The sequence below is a fragment of the Acomys minous genome (genome assembly GCF_964271855.1).
Source record: "Acomys minous genome assembly, chromosome: 4".
NCBI classification, from domain to species: domain Eukaryota; kingdom Metazoa; phylum Chordata; class Mammalia; order Rodentia; family Muridae; genus Acomys; species Acomys minous.
In genome coordinates, this window is record NC_140486.1 from 91343169 (window position 1) to 91353013 (window position 9845).

The window sequence follows — 9845 nt, forward strand, 5'->3', positions numbered from 1 at the left end:
ATTTTCTGACTGCCCCCATGATGGCTGTTGTAAGGTTGATTCAGTTGTTTCGGGTAGTGTCTGCATCATATTCCCCCTCCCCGTAAAATCAATGAGAGGTAGACACTGGGAAATAGTTTTATGCAGATGCTAACTCTTATAACACAAGCATATGAGCTTTCCAAGACTGTCTATCAGGACAGAAGACTTACATTCCAGAATCTTCTGAGAGGATACCAGTAATTAGTAGGTACACATGAAGAGAGGAAAAATGAGGCGGGGAGGAGTGAGTCATTCTGCAAGAGGGGCCGCTTCTATTCTGCCTCTCAGCACCTTGACTTGAAGCTGCTTAAGAGATTCATTTAGCATCTCAAACAATTCCCAGAGCCAGCCTTTATTTACAGATATTACAAGATAACTAAAGGGTGTAGTATGGTGGGAGCTGGAAAGACGGCCCAGCAGTGAGGATTGCTTGGTGCTCTTCCAGAGGACCTGAGTCTGGGTGCCAGCATCCATGGCGGGCAGTTTACAACAGCCTAACTCTAACTCTGGGTGATTTGGTGCCCTCTTCTGGCCTCCCCAGGCATGTGCACTCATGTGTACAAACTCATAAACACACACACACACACACACACACACACACACACACACACACACACACACCCCATTAAAAAATAAAATAGATTTTAGAAAAAAATTAAACACCGTGAAACGGGAACCATACCTATAAACTCATATATACAGATATACATACATACTATACATGTGTACATATTAAAGAGTGGGCTTAGCAGGCTGCATACCAATGCTAGTGTGTGTTCACCGGGTTTGTAGAAGAGACTTGACACCTGTGCCATCTTGTTAGAGCCACTGTAATTTCATAATATCTTCTGACACAAACCACACACCTTTTTTCTTCCTGAAATATCTGGCCCCTGCATCAGCAGCTCCACTGCCTGACATCAGGATTCTCCTGACTATACCTTTATTTATGCGTTACTTCTTTCTTACTCGTTTATGTGCATGCTCATTGCTGTGTGCCTTTGATCCCTCTGGTAGGACTTGCATCTCCTCTGCAACTCCTTAAATCGTCGGTTTGGGTAGAGAAACAAAAGGTCAGTGCGGAATGGAGAGTCTTTGTCACGTGCCAGCCTTGGCTGGACACCATGAGCGTATGACAGAACAGGTCCACTGCCCAGGACTTTCACAAAAGTTTCATTGTCATTAGGTACCCTTTCAACATTTTCATAATCTAGGCTCTCTGCCCTATGTTGATGATGTTTCTGACCCAAAACCAACAAGCTAAGAGGCTACATGGTGAGACAGAAAATTCACTGGACCAGACGCCAGAAATTGTGAGAGTCTGGGCCAACTCTGGAGCAAACCAGCTGTGTGACCTTGAACAAGTCACAGCGTTCCTCTGAACTGTTTTTCCCCTCTCTTCCTCAATGAACAGTTGATAAAATGTAGTCTGCGGTTTCTTCCAGACCCCCGGTGTGTCACTCTTTCCCTGTGGCTCCCTTTCTTCTCACTGGTGATATATTACGCGTGATGACATAGCTTACAATTCTTATGAACTGACTGTTTTTATTACCCCTGCTTATTAATGTAAATTACTACTCGCAAGCTATGTAAACACCAAAAATGAACACTATATGCAATTTCAAAAACAATTTGGTTAAATTATTTGAGGTATGATATAGCAAATGGGGGTATTTAACACTTCGCCGTGAGAGTAAGCCTTGGCTCTAAAAATGTAACAAATAAAAATTGGATCTGGGAAACGAGCTACGTACGATTGGCCGAGGGCCACCCATCTTCATGAGGGTACAGGGGTTGAAAAATACACCATTTGTCTGAGATCTGACCACATGACCAAGAACAAGAGGGCAGGGGGTGGTAAATTGGTGGGAAAATTAAGGATCCATTTTCCTCGGCTGTTTGATTTTTCATGCCGCTGAGTTTTGAGGTTACAGCATGTAACCAGAATATGAAACATCAGAAGGAAACTCATTTAATAGTATGTTAGTTGTAGAATTATAACTAGGTGCAAAGCAAAGAAAGTAGTTATCTATTATTCATTCCCTCTGAATAGACGTTTCCTGTCTGTGAATACAAAGCACGATTAGAATTCACTTGCTGAAACTCACAGATGCTCAGCAAGAACATTTCATTTTCATTTGATCTGACCTTGCGTATGATAATGGGTCCTCTTTAAAACAGGGACACTCGTCTGTCCTCCTTAGACTGCACCCCTGAGAACTATTCCCAAAGGGTTTTAGTGCCTCGGCTAAGGTCACCCCAAGGTCTCTTTAGGCAATCCCAAACAGGTCCGGCCACAACATTTGTCAAGTGTGCTATCTTTATCTATATTGCGACTTCATATATTCTATGAAGGCTTCTTCTCACTGTAACCTGAGCGCACTAAACTCGGTATGGGAGGCCGACTAGAAAGGACCGTGCATCCTTATTCATTCTGAGTCGCCAACTGCTGGGTGGGAACGCTGGCTTCTTGGCATGGTAATAGAGAAAAAATAAACAAGACGTAGATGTGTCGGATACAGGTGGGACAGGGGTGGATGACCCTTGTGGTCCACAGCCACATCCGGCGGCTGCCTCTTGAACAAGGCGTGGTTCTGAACCCGGGTGTCAGTCTCAGGACACTGAGCTAAGACGCGCACGCCTCTTTTCTGTTATCGGTCCTCCTGCCCCAAACTAAAGCACGAACTGAATCAACTTCAGAATTCAGACAAATTTAAAGCAAACTCTATTCTCGCTTTAAAATTATTGAATCAGAACATCCCAGTTTAACTGATATGTCATATAGTCCAACCCCTCTGAAAGTTGCCAGTGCATGGATGGATGGATAGATGGCTGAAAGGGAGTGAGAGGGCAAAAGGCCTGCATTTCTCTGGGTTAAAATCCCTGGCTCCTAGCTATAAACTACCTCACATGCCCCTTCACCTAAATACCCCCTTGCTAAAACCCTGCCCTGATTCAAATCGAACCTATCACACTTCCTCTGATGAGCTTTTTATTATGTTCACAAGAGGGCACCATCTGATATAGAGTAGGAAAACAAAAATAAACAAACCTATAATTCGGAGAAACAGCTCCAGGGACAATAACAAGGTTTTCCAATCTCCCAGATCATAATTAACCGTGTAAAGAATTAAAGAGAGGTTCAGGGGGGAGCGCTTAAAGCTTTTTGTAAATTTTTAAAACAAGTAATGATCTCCATCGCTGCTCTCCAGGTTTATTCAAATTTGGACAATTAGGAAAATTAAAAATAAAGCAGGGACAGTTCTGAAGGAGGAGCCGCCACAAAGCAGAGTAATTGCTGGTACAGGCTATCAAATTTACATTTAAAAAGATTAAAAAACTGATTTACATTTAAAAACCGAGATCAGGCAATATCTAAGATAGATAACACAACCCGTGGAGTAAAGCTTTTCATCAATAAAGGAGACGCAGAGGTGATTCTCGGAAACAAAACTAACCTTCTGGATTGCTTTAATCACCTAAAAGCACTTCCACTGTTTACTTGGGAACTGTAACTTTTTAAAAGTTGCCTTTAAAACGCCTACTCTCTACGCTGCAATAAAGCATCACCTTGAAGGCCACCGAGATGGTCCCCACGGGTATGCTCGCTGGGGCCTCTTCTCCAGATCTGGACTCCCCTCAGAGAGGAGAATCCTCAGGAATGACATCTCTATACATTCTGAAACGTGAAGCTGTGCTGTCAGGTTGATATTTAAGACACTTCCAGAACTGAGGTTTTACTTATTGTGACATTTCACATGCATGCTCTCAAAAAGCTGATTTGGAAGGGGGAGGGGACCTCTTCTAGTTAGAGGATAATTTAAGTTTTGTTTGGTTTTTTGTTTGTTTGTTTGTTTATTTCCTTTCCCCCCTCCCCAACAGAAAAAAGGAAAACATAATTAAATAATGTTTTTATTAGCCAGGCGGTGGCTCACGCCTTTAATCCCAGCACTTGGGAGGCAGAGGCAGGCAGTTCAAGGCCAGCCTGGTCTACAAAGGGTGTCCAGGACAGCCAAGGCTACACAGAGAAACCCTGTCTCGATAAAACAAAACAAAACAAAAAATTTTTATTGACATTTATAGTAGGAAAAAAAAATTCTCTTTCCACTACATGTTTGAGGTTCTCCAGGGGTGGGGGTGGGGGGGAAGGGACGGGGGCCTCACAGTGAGTAGATAGATTAACGAGGGGTGGGAAGGCACTCAAGTTTATTTACCAAGTATTATGTGATACCAAACTACATTTTTAAAAAACATTTTTTTAATGATTAAACTTACATGTTTTTGTAATAGGTTCAGTGAAGAAAGGAAAATCATGGGTGAGCATAATTGTCCAGACAGAGTATGAACGAAGAGTAGCAAGGGGCAGAGACTTTTATTGTTAAAAAACCCATTCATTCCTCTAAAACCATTTCAGTTTTGTAAATAAGCATGCTTTTCCTGTAGGGGGCGGGGGGAACAACAGCACCTACCTCAAGAGAAAAAAAGTAAACAGGACTTTGACTTGACACCTAAATCTTGGAACTTCTACTCCACGGTAAAACTCAACAAAGTGTTGGTGGGTTGATCACAAGGCCCTTGTGGATAGCAGCGGGGAACTGGTAGCCACAGTAAGATGCCTCAGCCCACAGTAAGACGACTACAGCCCAGAGCTGGACTCTGAACAGACTAAAAGGATGGGAAGAGCTCACCAGATGGAGACTTGGATTCTACCTGACATGGTGCCAACCCCACTGGCCGAATGACTCCACCCTGACAACCACACAGTCTCACCAACATGGCCGCCTAGACATGAGATGAGCAAAGGCAACAGTTATGCCCAAGTGGGTGGGAAAAGATTGCAAGGCCTCAACCCTACACATCTAAGGATGTTCACAGCATGCATACAAGAGACACTGTATATACATGAGCTGGTTATATACGTATGTATATACGTATGTAACAACAATTTTTTTAAAAGAAGCCATGAATTTGAAGGAGAGGAAGAAAGGTTTGATGGGAGGAAAGGGAAAGGAAAAATGAGACTATTTTTTGATTATATTGAGATTATGCTATAATCTCAAATTTAATAAGACCAAGGTGGTCTCGGGCTTAGGGCACCCCCTAGCACTATAACTCCTACAATGGTCAAGGGTCTGTGGACCACAACAGACGCCTTAATGGCTAATCTCAATTATCAACCTAATGAGATCTAGAGCTGCCTGGGACATGGGTCCCCGGATATGCCTGTGGTAGACCAGCTGATTAGACTGACTGAGATAGGAACGCCACTTGTGTGTGTTATCATTTTCTGGGATGGGATCCTAGACTGTACGGAAGGAAGGAAGGAAGAGACCTGGGCACAGAGATTTCTTATTCTCTGCTTCCTGCTTCTAAATGCAAAGTGAGCGGCGGCTCCTTTGTCCCGCTGCCTTGGCTTCTCTTCCATGATGGAGTGTACCCTCCAACTGTGAGCCAAAACAAGTCCTTTTCCCCTTAAGTTGCCTTTGTCCAGGTACTTTTGCCACAGCAACAAGAAAATAGCCCATAAACTAGCCTAGAATTTCTAGACAGGCTTACTGCTGAAAGATATTCCAAAATAAAAGCAGATGCAAAGTACTTCTTAAGTATACAGAAGGTGATTCATGGCCACGAGTATAAGACCAACAAGGGAAACATGTTATCACTAAAGACAAATCAAAGTACCAGTGACTGACAGTAAGGGCATGGAGTCATATGAACACTCAGACAAAGAATTCAGAACAGTTATTTTGGAAAGCTCAGTAAGCATCACCAAGAAACAATTTAGACACTTATCAGAGAAATTTAACAGTGAAATTGAAGTAATATTTAAAACACAAGTAAGAATCGAACTAAAAGTTATAATTAACAAACGTAAAATGTGATAGAGACCATCTACAATAAAACTTACTAAACAGAAGGATACGTGAACTTTAAGACAAGGCACTTAAAATATATGTGCATGAAAATGAAATAGATAAGATGTAACAAGGGATGCTTGCAAGATTCTAGGGATGACGTCAAGAGCATACAAGAGCATATGTTTGTGTGTACATTTTATATATATATACATATATATATCACTGGTAAACAAGAGGAAGTAGAGGTAGAAAAACAAGGATTTAAGGAAACAGTAGGAAGAACGCTTTCCAAATCTGGAGAAAGACATAAATAGCCAAGACAAAGGCAGAGAAGGACACCAGCAAGAATGAATTCAGGTAGGGCAACCATATAAATATTGTAACAATCAAAAATGAAAGACCAAGAAAGAAATAGAAGCAACTCCCACATGAAGGAACTTTGGTGTGTCTACCTGCAGACTTCTAACAGAATCCTACATACCAGAAGAGAGCCAATACAGAAGTATTGGTACTTTGATTTGTCTTTAGTGATAACATGTTTCCCTTGCTGGTCTTATACTCATGGCCATGAATCAACTTCTGTATACCTATACCTTGTATGGTGAAAGTATATCATTCACAGTGTGAAAGATAGCTGCCCTTCAGCATTGAGGAGAGCCATTCCCAGACAAACGCAAGCCCTGGGACCTCATTACTACCAGACCTGCCTTACAGGAACTACTGAAGGGAGCCAGGGCTTCACTGTGCAAGAAAAGGACACAAAAAGAACAGCTTAAAATTTTCTATAAGTATAAAGCTCAACCAGTCAAAGTAAGTATACAGTAAAATTCAGAATAATAAGAAATGGGGTATAGGGCTGGAGAGACGGCTCAGAGGTTAAGAGCATTGACTCCTTTTCCAAAGGTCCTGAGTTCAAGTCCCAGCAACCACATGGTGGTTCACAACCATCTGTAATGTGAACTGATGCCCTCTTCTGGCCTGCAGGAGTTATGTGCAAATAGAACACTGTATAATAAATAAATAAATACATACATAAATCTTAAAAAAAAAAAAGAAATGGGGTATATAAATCATATATTCCTTAAGCATAAACAATAAAAGACAAAATGAAAGGAACAAAATACTCCAGCAACATTTGGGATACAATCATGACATAGACTATCAAAATGTGGAGGAGTGAAGTTCAATGTTAGGGTTGTGCTGTTTTGTTACAATCTAAGTTAAGTAATTATCAGCTTTAGGTAATCTGTTTTAGCTATAGGATGTGATTTGTAAGCCTCGGGGTAACCACGAAGCAAAAGCCCATAATTGATGTGCTAAAAAGAAAACACAAGAAATCAAAACATACCCCTGGAGAAACTCACTTTAGTACAAAGGAAGACAGTGGAAGAAAAAGAAATTATTGTTGTCTTTATATGACCTCAAAAGCCAAGGCAAGAGGGGGAAATAGACAAACGAGGTCACATCAAACTAAGATGCTTCTGCACAAGAGAAACAACCAACAGAGCAAAGAGATGACCTACAGATAAGTGAAAATATCTCCAAGGTACAAATCTGATAAAGGTCTAATTTCCCTAATTTATAAAGAACATAAATAAACCAATAGCCAGGAAACAAATAACACTATCAAAACAATACACAAAATTCATGGATACACATTTCTCAAAAGAAGATCTACAATAGTTTATAATATATAAAATATCACCAGTCACCAGGGGAATGTAAATCAAAACCACAATAAAATATCCTCTCACATTTGTTAGAATGCTTATTATCAAAGAGTTAGTCGGTAACAAATGTAGACCAGGATGTGGAAAAAAAAAAAAACCTTTACCCAGTGTTAGTAAGAATGTGAATTGGTACAACACACACAAAATGGAAATTTGTCAAAATATTAAAATAAAACTACCGTATGCCCAATAATCTCATATATATATACACATACATACACACACATATATATATACACATACACCCAGAGGAAATTTGGTTAAATAATCCCATTAATGTGTATATATCCAAAGGAAATGTAATTATTAGTGTGTTGAGGAGATACCTTCTCTCCTGTATTCACTGTAGTACTACTTACAAAAACCAAGACATGCACTCAGCAATGAGTGAAGGAAGGAAGGAAGGAAGAAAATGTAGTCGAAACATATACCATTCATTATACCATGGTGCGCATGTGTACACATATTTGTATGAAAAATAGAATATATACCATATAAGTATGCATATATAGACACGCCATATATCTGTGTACTATCCATATCAATAGAGTTCACTACTCAGATGTAAAAAGAACAAAGTCCTGGTGTTTATGGCTACACAGAGGAGTATAGTGAGCAGTAGTCTAAGTGAAATAAACCAAGTACAGAAAGACAGGTATTACCTAATCTCACTCAGACATGGAATCCATAAAAATTGATCTCATGGAGGTGGTGGTCACCAAACGCTTAGGTGGTTAGAAGGGAGGATGGGGGAGGGGTGGTTGAAGGATATATAATTACAGCTGGTAGAAGGAGCATCTTTTTGATATCTAGAAGAGAGAAAGTTGAAAAGCGATTGGAAGCATGGTTGGGTGGGGGAAGAATGTGGGTGGCCCAGGAAGGAAAGGTAGAAGCTACTGATGTGTGTAACACTTCTCTTGGAGTGATGAAAATATCCTAACATTGAGGAATGACACACAGCTCCGTGAGCAAACAGGAAGTCATTGGCTTAGACATTTAGGGAAAGTGACTTGTATACTATGTGAATCGTAATTCAAGAAAGCTATTTTAACAACAACAACAACAACAAAGGAGCAAGTCATGTCTACATCACTGTTGGTAATATTAAGAGCTTTTACTATACCAACTGCAAAGCAAACTAAAAATTCAAACTTGAAGCAAGCAAGAAGGTGATCTTAAGTTGTTTTACAAATTATGTCAAAACTTGTCCATACTTGTCTCTAGCAGCCATGTCTCAAGGTCTTCATGTACCTACTGATTGGTTTCATAGAATGCTTCTAAATGCATGTGCCTAAGAACCAAATGAACAGGGGAGCTGGAGAGATGGCTCAGCGGTTAAGAGCTCTGTCTGCTCTTCCAGAGGTCCCGAGTTCAAGTCCCAGCAACCACATGGTGGCTCACAGCCATCTACAATGTGATGTGACGCCCTCTTCTGGTGTGCACATGTACATGCAAATAGAACTCAGATACAGTAAATAAACAAATAAATAAATAACCAAATGAATGGCTGGAGCAAAGGCTCAACAGTTAAGAGCACTGGATACTCTTTCAGAGGATCCAGGTTCAATTCCCAGCACCTGCGCGGTGGCTCCAAACAGTCTGTAACTGTAGCACAAAGGGGTCCAATGTCTTCTTTGGACTTCTGTGGACACTTGTCTGCATGTGGCGCACAGACACAGAATCAGGCAAAACACCCTTTATACACAAAATAATAAAGTAAAAACTTAAAATTAAAAAGAATCAAATAAAGGATTAGTGTGATAACTCTGAAGGTAAAGGCTACTGCAACCAATACTCAAATTTGAACTTGAGTCTCGCATGGTAGAATCAGGTAGCCAACTCTAGCAAGTTGTTCTTTGACATGAATGGACACACACAAACACACACACACAAACACACACACACACACACACACACACACCTAATAATAATAATAATAAGCAAGCAATGAAATGTAATAAATGTTAAAAGAAAAAAATCAAATAAAAAGTATTTCTATACTTATATATCCTAGAAGACCTTAAATGTTATCTGGCCAAGTTCAACCTCATTTTTTTTTCCTTTCTTATTTTTAAAATCAAATCAATCCTGTTTTGCTATGCATTTCCATGACAAACCCAGAAATGTCATCACATAAAACTAAGAACTTATGAAATTCAGGGGGCAAAATGGCAAGGTGGGGTGGGGTGGGGGGCAGTACTGTGGCCTCTCTAGAACTGCGGTCCCAGGTTGCTGA